Source organism: Mauremys reevesii, linkage group 7 (assembly GCF_016161935.1).
Source record: "Mauremys reevesii isolate NIE-2019 linkage group 7, ASM1616193v1, whole genome shotgun sequence".
NCBI classification, from domain to species: Eukaryota; Metazoa; Chordata; order Testudines; family Geoemydidae; genus Mauremys; species Mauremys reevesii.
This window is the reverse complement of record NC_052629.1, coordinates 104,277,812-104,297,215: the sequence shown is the minus strand read 5'-3', so window position 1 is coordinate 104,297,215 and position 19,404 is coordinate 104,277,812. Positions and strand designations below refer to the sequence as shown.

Genomic DNA, 19,404 nt, shown 5'->3' with positions numbered 1-19,404 from the left:
CACACAGTAACTATATTAAGAGTGGGGTAAGCAGCAAGTGGCTTGTGAGGGGGACAGGGGTACTAGTCTGCATAACCAAAAGCTTCAATCAAGATAATGACCAGCACTTCATCAATAAACCTAACAGTCTTCAGGTAACTGCAGCATATTAAAAGGGGGATATTATTAAATACATTCCACCGCCAAACCCCTCTGCATTAGAGGGGCATTTGATTTGTTTAAAAGACTGTAATGACTGTCCAAAGGCTAGTATTTGGCAGAAGCCTCCATCAAGGGTTTCTGAACACCAAAGTCCCCTCCTCCTACCAAGACTGCTGTAGATAAAAGTCTGGGGTTTCTCACCACAAATGCCCCTGCCACACTAAATCTTATTTAGGAACTGCAGGAGACTGGCCTAGTAAGCAACCTTTGCCCCTCCATACAAGAGACCTGGATACATTCTCAATCCTAAACTTTTGCACAACAGGTAGTCAAAGAATGCAGCTGACTGGGTTCTAAGAGGCATTCAGTGCCCAGAATGGAGGGTGGGGACTTACAGACAGGAGGTATATGCAGAGGGGAAGGAGAACAGAAGAAGGTGGGTCATGTCAGTGCACCAACATGGACACAGAAAACCCCACGGAAAAAAAATAAAATTACCTGTTTTTGTTGTGGGGGGAAGGAGGGGTGGAGAACAGTCTGGCCTACAATTTTCCTTTTTTTCCCCCTTCAGGTTTTTCCCCTCCAACTGCAAATTACTATGCATGCAGTTCCCAGCAAATCAAGCTTTGCTAAATAACCCTGACATGTGCAGGGCTGAGAACCAGCCAACAAGCAATGATGAGATGTCCCCAAAATGATTAAGGAAAATGCAGAGCATCTTTCAGGTTACATATGAAGCCTGTTGTACTTTCGCCTCAGTGCATGGGCGACGCTGTAAGCGCTGTTCCCAAAACCTCTGATATTCAAAAGCTCATTTGGTTGACAGGAAGCCTGTGGATTTGTGGACAGATTGTCACACAAACTGTCAGGTTTTTAGAAAGACGTTCAGACCTCTCTCTGCCTGCGTTACAGAGCACATCAAAGGCACAGACGATGAACCATACACACAGATATGACTGAGTGGTGGGTGTATATGTTCAGAGCACTGTACTAGTTGCGGGGAGGGGGGAAGAGGATGAGTGGTTTATAATGTGAATAATCAAGGGCAGAAAGTTCCAGAAACTTGACAGTTTTTGGCAGCAATTCTCATCTTTGCATTTATATATTTATGAGACATATTTCCACACTAAGAGCAAACTTGGGAGAGAAAAAAAATTATACAAGCAGCAATTTAATTTGCCACCACATTTTTCCTCCCTCCCCTATTTCTGAATATATTTGTATTTTGAATCTGTGCTCACTCATATTCAGAGCCTGGAGCTGCAGAGAAGGAGTGGTCTAGTGGTTACACCAAGGCAAAGGAAGTTATTTACTGTGTTGTAACTGGAGTTGGATCTATTGGGTTTTTTGGGGCGAGCCCGCCCGCCAGGCCAGCTAACCCAGAACCCCCAGCCCCCAGAGTGCAGAGCCTCAGAAGAAACCCACCAACTGGGACACAAACACAAACACAACAGGGGACAGGAAAAAGGTCAAAAGAAAGTGAGAAGGAGCGAGAGAGAAGAAGCAGGCCCCCGGACAGCGCCCCTGCTCCTCGAAGGCGGAGAGGGCAGCCGCCAGAGGAACTCCGCTCGAGACGTGAGTGAGCAGGCGAGGGGAAACCGGCCCCCCACCCCACAGTCGCAGGAGTCTCCATTGGCCAACCGCCTCTCCCTGGTCGCGTAGATGGGAGTTGGAGATGCATGGTTGCTATGTGCATTCCACTGTGGATACGCATGCGCTCCATGGGCCTGGGACTGGAGAATTCTTGCAATCAGTGTCCATTGATCCGAACCTGCAGCCCTGCTCTCCTTGTGCTCCGTACTGAGGTTGTAAAGGGTGGTGCAGACTGACCGCCTACTCTAGTTCCTTCTCTACTGCGATTCCAGTCATAATCCAAAGCAGATAGGAAGGAGGTACATAGTGGAATGCACATAAGGACTATGCCTCTTGGAGAATTCCGGTTACAACAAGGTATGTAACTTTCCCTTCTTCTCTGAATGCTTGTCCCTCAGTGTATTCCCCTGTAGGTGACTGAAAAGCAGTGCTCAAAAAGGAGCAGGATAGGAGGATGCATGTGGTATAGCAGCTTGTAGAACAACTGCTCCAAAGGATGCATCAGCAGAGGAGTCTTAGACCAAGGCATAATGTCTCGTGAACATGCAGAAGGAACTCCACATAACTGCCCTGAAAATGTTGAGTACCACCTGTTGAAGTGATGCCACTGAGGCCCACTGTGCCCTTGTAGAGTGAGCCCTTACTTTGTGTGGGGCAGGGAGTTGTGCCAACTGGTCGAGCAGGATCCTACCAGAGATCCACTTAGAGACTTTCTGGGAGTATACAGCTTGACCTAGAATTCATTCTGCTACAGCAACAAACGGTCTAGGTGACTTTCTGATCAGTTTTGTTCTCTGCAGACAAAATGTCAGTGCTCACTGAATGTTGAGGGAATGAAGTCTCCTTTCCATGCCTGAGATGTGGGGCTTGTAACGTTGTCTTGAATACATGCTAAAACTGGATGAATGGTAAAAAGGCTTTGCAAGCTTCTCAGCATGCTGAGAGTTCCAGAAAACTGACGTGCATTCTGGTCTCTCAGGGCATTCAAGTGCCCTGCACCATGTAACTGTCCATGTGAGCTCCCCAGCCTAATAGGGAGGTATCTGTAATGACCATCTTGCTGGTTTAGGAGTCAGACCTGCTGCTGGCTGCTTCCGGGGCGCAGCACAGTCCACGGTGCCACAACAGGCAGGAAGCCTGCCTCTGCCCCCCAGCTGCATCACTGACCAAGTGCTGCCAGACGTAAGCCCCCCCTCACCCTGGAGCCCCAATCCCCTGCCCCAGCCCCAAGTGCCCCCTCAACCCCGTGCCCCAATCCCTTACCCGTGCCCCGAGCCCTGCCCCAAAGCTGAAGCCCCAACCCTATGCCCCAGCCCTGAGTCCCCCCACAAACCCAGAGCCCCAACCCCGTGCCCCAACCCCCCTATCCCCAGCCCCACCCCAGAACCCCCTCCCACACCCTGAACTCCTCATTCCCAGCCCCACGCTGCAGCCCTCACCCCCACACCCCAACCCTCTGCCCCAGCCTTGAGACCCTTCCCACACCCCAAGCCTCTCATCCCCAGCTCCGTTGGGTCGCGGGCATCAACAATTTTCTTCAACTGGGTCACCAGAAAAGATGTTTGAAAACCACTGGTGTAGACAGTGCGCTTGCTTATGTCACCTTAAGTGGCCTCCAGGAGGGGTCCCACAATGCCCATCATAACTGCTCTGGTAAGCCGTTTCTACTCTGCTGCCCTTCAGCCAGGTACATGGGCACATGCCTCTCCCCCTTTAAAGCCCCAGGGTTTTTTGAAATTCCACTTCCTATTTGCTCGTGGTGGACAGCTCACATCGCATCTTCCCAGCTGACCATGCTGGCTTTCTGCAGCAAGTGCGCTCCCACCTGCAGCACACCAGAGTTGTTGGATCTGTAGGGACTGTGGGGAGAGGAGGCTGTGCAATTGCAGCTCCAATCCAGCCATAGGAACTTTGACACTGACAAGCAGATGGCTCGTGGCATGGATGAGAAAGGGCACAAAAGGGACACACAGCAGTGCTGTGCTAAGATCAAGGAGCTGAGGCAGGCGTACCAGAAAGCAAAGTAAGCCAACTATCTGTCTGATGCAATGCCAAAAACATGCTGCTTCTATGAGGGGCTGCACATCATCCTCGGCAGCAACCCCACCTCCACCGCCAAGAGCCCCATGGATACTTCGGCAGGACTGGAGGCAGCCGATTCAACCCCAAGGACGAAGTGGTGAATGAGAAGGTAGAGTTGGAAAAGGATGCGAGACAGGCAACAGGTTTGTCTGGTGGCGTGGCAGCCAGGACCTCTTTTTGACTCCAGAGTGGTTTAGCCAGTTCTGGCTCTGGCATCCCTGAAGCTGGAGAGGAGAGCTCCAGTAAGTTCTCATTTTGCTTTGACAGTGCATGGTTACATGAGCTAGACGTGTCCTTTATTTTGTTCTGTGGTGCACGTGGGAGAAGGGAGGAAATTAACACCGCCAGGTGCTGTTTGTATCTGCTTCATATTACCCTATGCAGTTACATAGTGGGGGCCCTGTGGAGAAGTTTGTTAATGTGCACACATCTCCTGGGAATCCTTCAGAGATCTCTAGGAAACTTTCCTGCAGATACTCTGCAATCCTCTGCCGATGATTCCTTGGCAGAGCTGCTTTGTTTCTTCCCCCTTTGTAGGAAACTTTGCCGCACCAATCGGCAATTACTTCTGGAGGAACCAAAGCAGCACACAGGCAAGCAGCATACAGACCTGGTCTGGAGTCACACGCATGAAGGAGATGCATCCTTGCATCTTCGGTTACCCTCAGTAGTGAGGCATCAGCTTCGATCACCCCCATCTGTGGAAAACGGTGCCAGTATTCAGATTAGCGTATCTAGGCGCTTGTACTGATCCCCTTCTGAACCCACCCAGACCCTTTGTCCCGTCTTGCACCTTCCTCCTGGCTGCGCTGCATGCTTGCCATGGGAAAGTGAGAAAGAGGTGTATGTAACCTTTATGATTCAAGATTGAGTGCACACATAATATTGACTCTGTGTATTGTTTCTTTTGCTTCTGCAGATGTGCCCTTGAGGGCCAGCTCCACACCAGCAGAACGCCTCCATCAGATAAAGTAGTGAACGAGGAGGAGTAAGGAGGACATATTTCGTAAAGTGCTGCAACCGTCAGATCAGGCCGATAGCAAGCATGGAGAGACACAATCAAAATACTAGAAATGAATAGCCAGCGGATGATACAGGGCCAGGAGCAGATAATAAAGTTCATGGAGGACCAAACAGAGATGCTGAGGTCCCTGATTGAGCTGCAGGGGGAACACGTGTGTGCTCGGCTCCCCCTGTAGCCCATACAGAACTGCCTTCGTTGCTCTCCCAAAACTTCCCCCACACATTCCTGGCCCATCACAGTAACCCTTGTACTCCACCGCAGGGACATTTTCCATAATGACAGCTGGACTTACACACAGCTATGAGATCCTCACTTGTGAGAGTGCTGCTCACTGTCATGTCCCTTGTAAGAAATGTTAATCTGTGTATTGCTGTTTAATAAAAATTTAGTCTTACAAAGACAGTGATTCTTTATTTGTGACCTACACAGGATGGTTGCAACAGAAATTCATACACAGTGGCAACTAGCACATTTGCAGACTAAATTAATGCTCAGGCAGGAATCATTACAGGAGTCATTCATTGTGGCAAGTAAACAATACCTGGCACAACTCATTACAGAAAGACATTACTGGGGCTCATTGTCAAAATGCTGCTTCAAAGTCTCCCAAATTTGAATAGCTGCCTGTTGAGCCCCTCTTATAACCCTGTTGTCTCGCTGCTCAAAATCAGCTGCCAGGCGATCCACCTCTACCCTCCACCCCTGGGGAAACTTTTCCTCCTTGGCTTCATAAATGTTATGCAGAGCACAGCAGGCTGCTATGACCACAGGAATATTTTCCTCACTGAGGTATAACCTGCCAAAAAGGCAGTGCCAGCGACCCTTTAATCTGCCAAACACACATTCTACAGTCATTCTGCACCTGCTGAGCCTGTTGTTGAAGCACTCCTTGCCGCTGTCAAGGTTTCTGGTGTATGGCTTCATGAGCCATGGGAATAAGGGGTAGGGCGGGCCTGGGTCTCCCAGGATCACTATGGGCATTTCCACAACCCCTACTGGAATCTTCTGGTCTGGAAAGAAAGTCCCTGCATGCAGCTTTATATACAGGCCAGTGTTCCTGAAGATGCATGCGTCATGCATCTTCCCTAACACTGATGATCCACCAGCACCTGCAATACCATAGAGACATAGCCCTTTATGTTCATGTACTCCATCACAAGATGGTCTGGGGCCAAAATTATGACATGCGTGCCACCTATCACCCCGCCACAGTTTAGTGAATGCCACTGCCACAAGCCATCCACTATTTTCTGCACACTGTCCAGAGTCATAGTCCTTCATAGCAGGAGGCGATTAAAAGCCCGGCACACTTGCATCACCACAACCCCTATGGTGGGCTTCCCAACTCCAAGATGATTCGTGACTGACAGGTAGCAGTTTGGAGTTGCTAGTTTCCACACGGTGATCGCCACATGCTTTTCCATCATGACGGCAGTTCTCATTTTGGTGTCCTTGTGACAAAGGGAAGGGGCGAGTTCCACACAGAGTTCAAGGAAGGTGGCTTTCTGCATATGAAACTTCTGAAGCCACTGCTTGTCATCTCATGCCTGCATCACAATCCAATCCCACCACTCGGCACTTGTTTCCTGAACCCAATAGCAATGATCCACTGTATGCAGCTACTCCATGAACACAAACAAACAATCTCAAATTGTTTCTTTCCATGGCACACAGCAGGGCAGGCACCATGGATTCTTGTTCAGATTCACAACTCACAAAATACTGCAGGATCAGCCGCGTTGTGCTGATAGCGCTTATCACAAGAATGGTGAGCAGTGCAGGATCCAGGCTGCCAGGCAGACACGGTGGGCACAAAGTTTACAGGGGCAGTTGAAAAATGGTGCGAAATGCAAGCAGAAGCCCTTGGAATTATGGAACGGAGAAAAACTGCATCATGGGGAAGTGATCCCGCCCCCTATGCTGCACCACTATCCATTTGCAGAACTCTTAGTGGGAGAAGGTGGCAATTTGCACAATGACATAGTTACCCATGGTCCACTGCTCTGTCGGTGCTAGAGCACCAACTGTGGACAAGCTCCACCGACACAAAGAGCAGTGTGTGAACATGCACAAGCGATGTAATTACAGCAGTTTATAATCACTGACGTAGCTTAAGTCAACTTAACTGTGTAGTGCAGACATGGCCTAAGGTTGCTCCTATAAATTCTTTAGTCTGCGTCGGGATTAGCATAGATTTCTCCATGTTCACACAAACTCCTAGGGATGACTGATGCTGACGCAACAATGAGGTTGATATGAGATCTTCCTGGTGTGTCCTGCCAAAGAGAAGCCAATCATCTAAATCCAGGAAGAAGGATGCCGATGCTTTGCCTGAACTACTCTGCTACTACTGGAAACACTTTGGTGAACACACTGGGTGCAGTTGCTAGGCCAAATGGGAGCACCTTGTATTGACAGTAGTTGGGACTCACCATAAACCAGTTATTCTGTGCTCAAGAATCACTAGTTTTTCCTTTTTTGGTTTTTAAATGTTGTGTTTCAAAATGGGCTAATATTCTTTCAGTGGTAAGTAAATAAATAAATAAATGGTGGTTATTCTGGGGGAGAGAGTCCTGCTAGTCTGCAGGGAAAGGGCAGGTAAGGCATGTGGAGGGAAGAGAGATGGTAAGGAGGAGGAGAAAAGTCAAAGAATATTTTTTTAAATCATTTCCTTTTCCACAGTTTGACAGCCACATTCTTTCTGCTTTTAAGTATATTCTTCTTCTCCTTCATGTAATTTTTGGAGCTTTCCTGATTCCTCTGAAGAGAATGAAACATCAAGGAGGCTTCTTTGTTGCTGGCAAAGAGCTTGAAAATTATAAATACATGAGCCAATCAGAGCGGAGGGATAACAACAGCCAATGAGATTAGAAATAGATGCATATTCACAGTAGAGTTACTGAGATGTAACCATGATTATGCAAATCAGACAACTACAGCAGAGTGCAGGGAACTGCATAACTGAGGAGGAAATCTACATCCCTGCACTCTGGCTGAGACATTTCCATCTGACTAGATTAGTATTACAATCCTCATATATGACATCAGATGTGGCCTTGAATGCTGTTAGGTCACCACAATTTAAAAATTATGGTCTCACTGCAGGACCAGCTAGGAAAATGGGTTTCCTTCCTCACAGCTCACAATAAATAGATTATTATCTATTTTTCAAAACAATATTTAAACCGGGAAATTGCTGTTGAGATGAAAAGTCAAGTTTCCAAGGGCATCCTGGGAGCACAAATGGAAGAAGTAGGAACACATGTAGTTATCACAGTCAAAACAATACATTTAATGTAAACACCTCCACTTTCAGAATTCAATCTCTGCATACCAAAAGGTCTCCTCCTCCCACAGCAAAGGGTATTTCTTACAAAGAAAGAACTTGGTCCAGCAGCTAAATGAGGAAGCACCACATGTAAACCCCCTAAAGCAATTATAGATACTTACACTTAAATTACCGCTGGGACTTTGTGGTTGTAGCTAACAAAATATACAGAAAGGAAAAGTTTTCTTTTTTTAAGTGACTTTAATGCAGGTTAAAGATGTGTCCTTATTTGACAACTACACTGGTGGGCAGAGCCCACCAAGACAATGAAATCCGTCCTTCACCTCAGCTGAGTTGGGGGCCACAGAGTCCAGAAATCAACAAATCATGGGGACAAAAAAATGAAAAAACAAAAACAAAACAGGAATGCAGTTGCAGATAAAAAATATTTGTGTGTACAGTTGTAGAAACATCCCATCTTGCACACTGAGACCCCTGGAAAATGAAATCCTTGATTGAGAGAACAAATGGATAAACCAAAATGCAAACTTCCCCACCCTGCCCTGTGTGCCTGGCCTCTGACCTAGAGAGGCAACCTCTGTATCCATGGCCAGGTTACTCCTTCCCCATCTTCTGAGATTGTAAATTGGGACACACTTTTTTTTTGGGCAACATGAGCACTTGTATTCTAACAAGACCAAGACTCGCCGTTTCACTGCGACCCAAACCACTGCATAGACAGCAAATGGTGGCTGCAGCTAAACCAAGCTATAATTGAACGAATGACCTAGAAGTGAAAGGCTCCATATCCCATTCTCACTACTAAGTACTGCCTTTCGTGTGATGAGTGGGCAATTTTGTTGTGCACACACAATCGTATTTGGAAAATTGAGATCCCAGTAAATTTAGTCCAGAGAGCAGATGAAAGCTCCCCAAGACATTTACATGTCCAGTTGGACACAGGGCATAACATTTTTAACATGTCCAAATGAAAAATGCACATACTGAAAGAGAGAGAAAAAAGGACTCGGAATTTCCTATGTGGCCACTCTGACATGAGACATTTTCCCCCTTTTTTAAAAAAAAACCACACGCAAGCCTGCTCAAAATTTGTTACATGCCCCAGGCTCATCAGGCAATCTCTTTGTACTGCTTGATGCACCACAATACGCCGTCTAGAACAATGAAGAAGGGAGAAAACTAAGAGTTGCCGGTAGACCGAGACCTGCAAGCCTATGGCAACCCATCTTCCGTAACTAGAGAGCACAACATTGTAGATGTAGACTCTCAGCTTTTATTAAGGAAAAAAAAGTAAGTTTCTAACCCTTTTTCCTCATGAAGACACTTAAAAATATAATAGCTAGGGGGAAAGCTTGTCATTCCCTAAAGATCACCAGTTATTCAGTCCCCTCAGACCACCCAGAGCTAGACTTTGGGTTCCAGGAAATGAAACGAAACAAAACGAAACGAAACGAAACACACACACACACATCCACCCCTGTAGGGTGGCAGACAAAGAAGGGAGAGGTACAATAGAGAAAAGGCTGTTCATTCCCTCCTCTTATTACTTATGCTTTTGCCTTCTTTTTTCTTTTCTCTGTCTCCTCACTCCTCCCGTCTTGGCTCTCACCTTCATATTGCCCTCTCTTAAACATAGTGCACAAATTCACTGTCAAACCAGTCTCCCCTCTTACACCTCTGATTCTTTTCCACCTCCAAAAGCCTGCCACAATCCAGTCCCCCTGTGTTCCTGGCCCTCCGTCCGGGGCTGTAACTGCACTACCTTTTGCAGCAGTTCCCATGGTCTCAGACTTCACTGGGTCTTACTATGGAAGGGTGCTAGGTTGGCTTACAGAGGAGTGGGGGGCATGAGGAGGGAAAGTCCTCATTTGGAATCTTCCTGGAGGACAAAGTGGCAATATAATTGTACAACAGACCTGAGCATGGTCCCTGATGTGTATAGGTGTTCACACCCCAGCATCTTGTCAATTTCACCACCTCAAGCAGCTAATGGCCTGTCCGCTGGGAAGTACAAAAACCAGGATAAAACACTGTTTTCTGTGACTCTTACAGGGCCATTCCCAATTTTTAGGGAAAAGCAGTTACTATTTTTATAAATAAATAGGGAGACTTCATTGATTCATTAATGCTGAGTGTGGCAAGATCATAATGGGCAACTCAGTTAATTTTGGGGGATAGAGAAGGGTTAAGGGAGAGTGGGACTGCAGTCTTTTCTTGGGGGTAGGAGGCATGTTGTAACATGTTTTGCAGGCTTGGCAAAAAAAAAGTGCTAAAGACCAGCCCGGGGACAGGGGATTTTGTGACAAGTGAAACAAATACCATTTGCTGGAGTCCAAGAGCTCATAAGGGGCCCTAAGGTATACGTATATTTAAGGAGGACATTAAAGCACATTATTTACAAGTTGTTCTGTCTCTTGGGTATGTGTATTATATGCCCAAGAAACTGGAATAGCTCCGTTATTCATACATTTCTTTAAAATGCCTGGCTGATAGGGAAAGCCTTCAAAGAAGTGGCCCTGGGCTGTCATGAAGCATATATTTAAACACCCACAGAAAACTATTCCTATTAGAAACACACACACAAAACCCTTGTGAGATGTAGTCACAGTAAGTGCACAATAAGAAGTTCAGTATCTGGACTGTTTCTAATTTAGTGGGGATCTGAGATACTTCATGCAGCTAGCCTGGGGTAGGCAACCTATGGCACGTGTGCTGATGGCAGCACGCGAGCTGATTTTCAGTGGCACTCACACCGCCCAGGTCCTGGCCGCCAGTCCGGGGGGCTCTGCATTTTAATTTAATTTTAAATTAAGTTTCTTAAAATTTTTTAAAACCTTATTTACTTTACATACAACAATAGTTTAGTTATATATTATAGACTTATAGAAAGATCTTCTAAAAACGTTAAAATGTATTACTGGCACACGAAACCTTAAATCAGAGTGAATAAATGAAGACTCGGCACAGCACTTCTGAAAGGTTGCCGAACCCTGAGCTAGACCATGTTATGGACTAATCGCTGTCCACATCATTTCTTCCTCAAAAATCAAGACAAGTACAGAACAGAATTTTAAAACAAACTTTATGCTTAAAAAAGTTCAAGGCTTAAACCCACTTTTCAGCCAGGAGCATTTTTTCCACAGCCAGGTTATGAGCCCCGGTGAGAGGAGAACAATAATTGTACCATAAAGGTGAATACAAGTAAGGAGAGGTACTGGACTGTGAGGCAGAATTTCTGTGTTCTATCACTAACTCTGTCATACACTCACCGTGTGACCTTAGGCAAGTCACTTTTCAATCTCCTCTGTGAATTGAACATAATACTATTGACTCACCTCGCAGGGACGTTGAGAGGCTAAAATTCTTCACTGTTTTTAAACCATGGGATCTTGGGATCCCTGGAAAGAAGGACACTAGTGAAAAACAAGTTATTGATAAATTAATTGTAAGGATCATGCATGTGATCAGTAAGGCTTTATTCTCTCCTATTCCAAGTCAATATTTGAGACAATTTGGTCATTGCGCCCCTGCTTCTGAAAGGAGCTTCATATGAGTTGATTCTGCGCAAGTGCAGGGCTCTGCCTACATGGAACAACTTGCAGGATTGAGGCCTAAAGCTGGGATAGTCAAAGAGAAGCGTAAGAGAATTACGTGCTCAGATCCCCTCAAAGTGCCTGAGGCTCCTTTGAATATCTCATCCTAAACTATAGAACACATTTCAGTCAGTACATTTTTTCCCTATCAACTCATGAAGTCATTGTTTTCCCTTTCTCACTTTCTGTAACTATCTACAAGAACTAACTACACACAGCCTGGTTAAACAATTATTTGGGTGCAAGAAGTAGGATTGATATTTATTGTACTGGGACAGTGTACATGGTACTGTACAGACTTACTTTGGAATGGTTGTACAGCACCAAGAAAAATACTGCCTGTAAGTACAAGAAGGGCATAACCACTTAGGAAAAATAAGGAGTCCAGAGGCTTGGAATAAGGAAATAATGGGATGAAATAAAGGAAAATAAAGGAAAATGACTAGATATTAAAAAGAAGTGTCAACAGTGAGCTTTATTAGACAGTGGAATAAGCGCATAAGTCAACTGGACTGAACAAAGCACTCATCTTCTGTAGGGAACAACTGTATGCTGACAAAGAGAGACAAGATTATGTCCCACATCATTTCTACCTGTAAAAAGTCATGTACTTCCATTGACAGGACCAGATACCAGATTATTATCTATAGTCAGCTGCTAAATTCAGTGTTAAGTCACCAAGTTCAAAACCACACATTGCCACATTTATTTCATAAGCAAGTCTAAAGATGGATTATTCCAAGATGAAGCAACCCATAAGCATCATTCTTTTCCTGTACAAAGGAACCTTAAACACACCAGAAAAACAAAATCATCCTGAGGCTCAAGTAGATCCCCGTTCAGCACACAGGCTGCAAATGCATCTCTAAACTAATCATGAAGACTGAAAAGGAAGCAGACACTTAGTTGCTGTTTGCATAGAAGCTGCTTATAAACTGATGTCAGGCACCGTACATCAGTCAACACAGTACTTAAGGTGAACATACACACTGAGGCGAAGGCAGGCAGGCGGTACTGACATCTAGCACACTTTATTTACCCTAATATAAATGTTTTTTGAGTTCATCAAATTACCACTCAATTTCTCTGGTCTTTGAAAGCAGGTGCACTGAGGTATATTAACTACTAAACTTTACAGGCTTTTAGTGAAACAGCCATTAATGGGTGAATCAAGCATAGAGCACTGAAAGCCAGCTTGTAAGTCTACCCAATAGAAACGCACAGTCGCATTTCACAGAAGACATAGCCACTGCATGGAAAACATCAATAAAAGTGCCTCCAGCTGAACATTTCTAGACCCTGCCAAGACATACGCAGGCCAATGGAGGGATGTGGGAGGCAGGTAACTGGAGAAGAAAACAGGGAAAGTAATTTTTTCAAAAACATAGCATATAAAGTATATAGTTCTACAAAAAAATTGGGCGGAAGACAGCACAGGAGGGAGAGGTCAGAACTTGTTTCAGATGGCTACTCCACTGAGTTCAGAAGGTTCTTTCCCCTCTATAACATTGGGTCTGCAATTAAGAAAAGTAGTTTAACTTAACTCACAAAAGGGTAGAATAACTCCCCTTTGCTAAATCCCCAAAGGTTTGAAGGAGGCTATGTTGTGGCTTTAAGGACTTCTCGTGTCACATCAGTGAAGCAAGCATGACAGGAGCCTCTTGAAATCACCCCTGCCTGACGAGGCATGTTCATGCAGGCTCTCCAGACAGACTAAGTAACTGGAGAAACGGTCTGGAGGAACAGAGAGAACCTTATCAACCTATTACAGGAAGCTACACTGGGGGATTATTTTTCTTCTGTTCACGGATCAAACCATCCACTTGATGAATTTGGCATTCTATTGTGTTGCTCCATTGGCTTGATAGACAAACCTCTCACAGTACTTCTCTGTACTTTAGAAAACTATCATCAGTCTACAATGCTTTTGATTTCATAATGGTAATTCAGGTGGTGGGAAGTTCAATAGAATAAAAAATGCACAAAAATTATTTTACTGAAGTCAAATCAAGAATGTTCAGATTCTTAAAACAGATCAGAGGAAATCAACCTATCTAGTGATGGGAAAGGAAGAGTTACTTCAGAAAGGACAATGATTTCTTACAGCATAGAATTTGGTTTTATACCAGCCTCTCTTACTCTAAGTGTCCTGAAGCACTTGACAGAGTGATAAGTTAGGTAGTGGCAGTAGAGTGACTGGAGGCAAGCAGAGCAGCCATTACACATATAGCAATAGCTCACATGCAGCCTGAAGACATTACACCTATTTTACTGAGAAAAGAAATGGTGTCCATGACACCTGCCAAGAGATATCAACTCATCTAGCAAAGGGCAATGAATATTTAACTCCTATCTAGATGGGGTTAACATCCCATCCCAAGGCCAGCACCTCAGCATAGTCCTTGGTTCAATACTAGGTATAAGCACTTTAGGTTTCACGGATAGAGAAACCCCACATGGACTCCCCCAGCTCTTTTTGGTCTATCTTAGTAAATTGTTTTAGTTTTCCCTTCATCAGATATTAGCTGGCAGTATTATTTGTCAGGTGGCATCAATCAGTTTGCTCAAAACTGTAGAATACAGAGAGGACAAAAAGGGATTGCACAGACAGTGGACCAGATGAAGAGAGAGTCTAAATTAATTTGTTTTAAGAATTATTTTAGATTTCTCTCTTCAGTGGGTTAATGCTGAAAGACCTAAGGAAGGTGTGTATTGTAAGGAGGAATTTGAATGAAGAGAGAGTGAACGTTTGACATGCCAGAAGTGGGAGACTGTTCTAAGGAGAAGGGGTAAGAAGGATCAATATCAATAAAAATAATAAACGAAAACAACTTAGCACTTCCATAGTACTTTACATGCCCTAAATGCTTTACAAACATGAATTAATGTTAAGTGCAAGGAAGGAAGGAAGATTAATTTAACCAAATCAAATAAAGTGAATGCCACACAAAATTATGAGATCCATGAAACTAAACAGAGGAAAAGGCACATTAGATCTTTATCAATAAAAATTATATTTATTTAATGCATCCCTTTCCTACCTATATAAATATGCAGCAGTTGCAACTACCTCTTCTGGTACTCAATGCTTTGAAAAACTGCGTGTGGGGATTTTCGCAAATTAATGTATCTATTGCTCAACATTGTCCATAGCTACATACTAGAAGTTACTATAGGAGTGAGTGCTTAAGAAATCAAAACAGAGAAAAACCTCACTCTACAGCAAAAAGCTCTGCTTCATCCACTGAGATTACCCTGAACCTTTCTGTGCCATTTCACACTACGCAACAAGCTATCCATTTTTTGCTTTATTGTAGTATTGGCCTTAACTCCTCCAGGTCAGGTTAAATGGAGAAACAGAGGGAGAACAGCAGAAGGAATCAAGCAAATGTCTATACAGTTATTTACCAGGGGAAATGTATTCAACAAACCCCATCAGCATCTAAAGGGTTTAAAAGGCAGTTGAACCACTTTTCATTCCATTTTAATAGGGATGCATCTGCCATTTGCAGTGGCGAGCATGCACGCTTCCCACCCCCATATAAAACACATGTAATTCTCATCCAATTCTGAACAAGAGTATATGCTCATTTTTATCGCCAATTTACCCTTTCCTGGCATTTATTGGTAACTCAAACATTAAAAGTCAGCCTAAGCTTCCTCCCCAAGCTTGATTGTTTCTATGATTCTCGCTGAAGGACTTCTCTTTCCAGTCCCTTGTTCTTCTTATCCAGAAAAATGCTACAATACAAACCCTCCTGACTGGAGAAGACCCATTTCAAGACCCATCTCCTAGCATGACACTGCAGAAATTACACAGGACCCAATACAAGATGCCTCAGAGTAGCACTGCATTCCTATGCAGGATACTAATCTGCTATCCTCCTACACAGAAAATTGATTCTTATTCCATGAGTTATAAAAGTTGACAATGATTCCCCATTCTAACTTTGGTCTCAGAATTCCTATCAGAGGTTGTGCTTTCTTTCATGTTACACACCTACTACTACTGAAAGCATCAATAAGAACGATAAGACCAGAGAGACTAAGGTTCTTAATATCTGCTTTAAAAAAACAGTTACTCACCTTCTCATAACTGTTGTTCTTCAAGATGTGTTGCTCATATTCACTCCAATTAGGTGTGTGCGCACCATTTGCACAGTTCGCTGGAAGGTTTTCCCCCTAGCAGCACCGATCGGGTCGGCTCTGGAGCCCCCTGGAGTCGTGTCTTCATGGTGCCGCATATATGGCCCTGCCGACCAGCCACCTCTCCAGTTCCTTCTTGCTGGATACTCCAACAGAGGGGAAGGTGGGTGGGTTTAGAATGCACATGAGCAACATCTCGAAGAACAACAGTTACGAGAAGGTGAGCAACCGTTTTTTCTTCTTCGGGTGCTTGCTCATATCACTTCCAATTAGGTGACTCCCAAGCCTTAGCTAGGAGGTGAGGTCGGAGTTTATGGAACCGCGGATTGAAGCACAGCCTTGCCGAACACTGCATCATCCCATCATCCCTAAAGAGCCAATGGGAAGGCTAGAACTTTTGAAAATTGGAAAAAAACTTCCCCTTTGTCTGGCTGTGTTGTTCTCCCAGAGAGCAGAAACAGGGCTAAAGCTATGCTATAAAAGCTTGGGCAAGGTATGAAAATTATCAGATCATATCTAGAAACTACTCATTTGAAACCCCAGATACGTAAGTAGATCAGGAAATGCCTAGGAAGACGTGATTAGGTTTATCTCTTATTTTTTACAGGCTTGTGGACTCCTCTCATCGCGGATAGTTCTCTGAAAACGTCCCTGCTGTGTGTAGCAGCAGTCAAAAAAGCAAGCAGGATGTTAGGAATCATTAAAAAGGGGATAGAGAATAAGACGGAGAATATCTTATTGCCCTTCTATAAATCCATGTTGCGCCCACATCTTGAATACTGCATGCAGATGTGGTCTCCTCATCTCAAAAAAGATATACTGGCATTAGAAAAGGTTCAGGGAAGGGCAACTAAAATGATTAGGGGTCTGGAACGGGTCCCATATGAGGAGAGATTAAAGAGGCTAGGACTTTTCCAGCTTGGAAAAGAGGAGACTAAGGGAGGATATGGTAGAGGTATATAAAATCATGAGTGGTGTGGAGAAAGTGAATAAGGAAAAGTTATTTATTTGTTCCGATAATGTAAGAACTAGAGGCCACCAAATGAAATAAATGGGCAGCAGGTTTTAAACAAATAAAAGGAAGTTCTTCACACAGTGCACAGTCAACCTGTGGAACTCCTTGCCTGAGGAGGTTGTGAAGGCTAGGACTGTAACAGGGTTTAAAAGAGAACTAGATAAATTCATGGAGGTTAAGTCCATTAATGGCTATTAGCCAGGATGGGTAAGGAATGGTGTCCCTAGCCTCCGTTTGTCAGAGGGTGGAGAGGGATGGCAGGAGAGAGAGATCACTTGATCATTACCTGTTAGGTTCAAACCTCTGGGACACCTGGCATTGGCCACTGTCGGTAGACAGGATACGGGGCTGGATGGACCCTAAGAGGTTTGTGCATATGTTGTTTAATTAGCTGGTGGGAACAGCTGATTTCCTTTAGTTTCTTTCTCAGCCCTTCCGTGGGGCAGGGTGTGTGGGGGGGGGGGGTTTGAGGGTACCCCACAGGAAGGAATTCCCAAGTGTGCCTTCCTGGTCTCTCAAAGAAGTTTTTGCACTTGGGTGGTGCAAGCATCTACACATCCAAGGTCAGAAAAAAGCTGCAACCTTGGGAGTTTGATACAAGCCTGGAGTGGCCAGTATTAATTTTTAGAATCCTTGCGGGCCCCCACCTTCTGCACTCAAAGTGTCAAAGTGGGGAATCAGCCTTAACACCCTGTCTTAAAACAGCAGGAGAGAGGGTTTGGAGACAGGCAACAAAAATCAGAGGCCTGGAAAAACTTTCATAGGAGGAGAGGATGAAAAGGTAGGGATTATTTAGTTTAGTAGAGAGATATGTAAGAGAGGACTTGACAGAAATATAGAAAGATAATAAATGGCACAGAGAAGGTAAATTGGGCACTCTCATTAATCCTATTATAATACAAGAGCACAGGGACAGTCAATGAAGTTAAAAGGAAACATTTAAAGCAGATACAAGGAAACTTTGCAGAATGCATGGTTAACCTGTGGAACCCACTGCCACAATATATGGTTGAGACCAAGAACTCAGGAGGTTTCAAAAAATGAATTACATGTTTATATGAATAATGGGAATATCCACAGGCTCATTCGATGGTATACATTTTTTTTATGGGATATAAACCCTCATACTTCAGGGCATATGTCAACTTCTAACTGACAGCAGCTAGGAAGACACTTCCCCTGTGGGCAAGTTATTCCATAATTATGCACAACATAGGGTGGGGTTGGTAAACTTCTCCTGTTGAAACATCTGAAATTGGCCACTGGATTAGATAAAGCGCTGGTCTGATCCAATAGCAATTCTGCCATTCTTATGAAAAACGCTTCTCCAGTGTGGTGTGATTAGCCTGATGTCCTATGAAGTGAACAGTTGGTTACTCAGTGGGAAAACTTCAGATGAAGAACTCGGTCTGTTCCTGCAGCCAGCAAAGGGGTTAAAAACATCCCTCAAAAATAGATAAATACAAAAGTCTGCTGCTTTCACATTCTGTTACCACACGCAAGTGGGGACCGAGCCAAACCCATACTTCAGATAAGCAAAGTACAGGCAGGGAATTCCTGACAGCTTGTTCTTTCCACGTATGATTTTGGGTTCTTTAGCTCTATATTGAATCATCACCTCCCCTTCGCCCCCAACTAGCCACCCCCAAACAATCTAGCTTTGGCAATCCAAATGTCCTTCCATGACATTCTGAAACATTGGAGAAGGAAAACAACAGCTGTTCAGATGCTCCCCTCAACTCGTCTCCCACCAAACCTCTTTAAAAAAAAAAAAAAAGGTTCAATTGGAAGATTCTAAAACAGTGACTATAGAAGCAGTCAAGGTCTGTGTGTATTCAGCAAGTGAAAGTGGAATTATATAAAAGCAACAGCTAATAAAAAAGATTGTTCTGTGCTGTGTTTTCCATCTTTCCAACCATTATAAGAATAAAATTATCCACAGAGAAGATCGAAAACCTTTTTCAAAACTAATACAATTAAGCTTTATTACTCTATTTCGAGTACATTTCTCTCATCTCCCGACCCAGCTCCTGCACCTCCTGCTCCAATCTAGACTCTAACGGTTGGAGACTTTCTTCTATTTTGTTACCAATAAAATGTTCATGTTTAAGGGTCAAAATTATCTACTGTTTTGAGCTAGGAAACAAAGTCTGCCCTTATTACCTACTCACTATTGTGCAAAGAAGAACTAAAGAAGGAAAATATCTATGCATCAGCAATTTGAATGGGGCTAAAGGTCTTCCATCTGATCTCAAACCAAGTGAAACTCCTGTAGCCAAAGCATCAGTCACCTTGTATTTAAAAGGTTAGTCCAATACAGGAATGCAAAGGGAACCACAAAATATAAAAAGGCTTAAGGAGGGCAAGGCAGGGCTGAACACAACTTCTCTCCAGCCCACAAGTCTGTAAAAAGGACAGACACACACACAAATACTCCTAGTAGTTTCCACTTTGGGAAACCAGATCTGGAGGGAAAAAAATATAAGAGACACAGCATGAGGCGAAGAAATTGCAAAATTCC

The 19,404-nt window shown here is 44.2% G+C and overlaps 1 protein-coding gene across 7 annotated transcripts in view; it reads right to left on the bottom strand.

Moving 5' to 3' along the window:
- CHCHD6 (coiled-coil-helix-coiled-coil-helix domain containing 6) overlaps positions 1-19,404 on the bottom strand; it is a 172,236-nt gene that overhangs the window by 83,953 nt on the left and 68,879 nt on the right. The window lies entirely within an intron of this gene.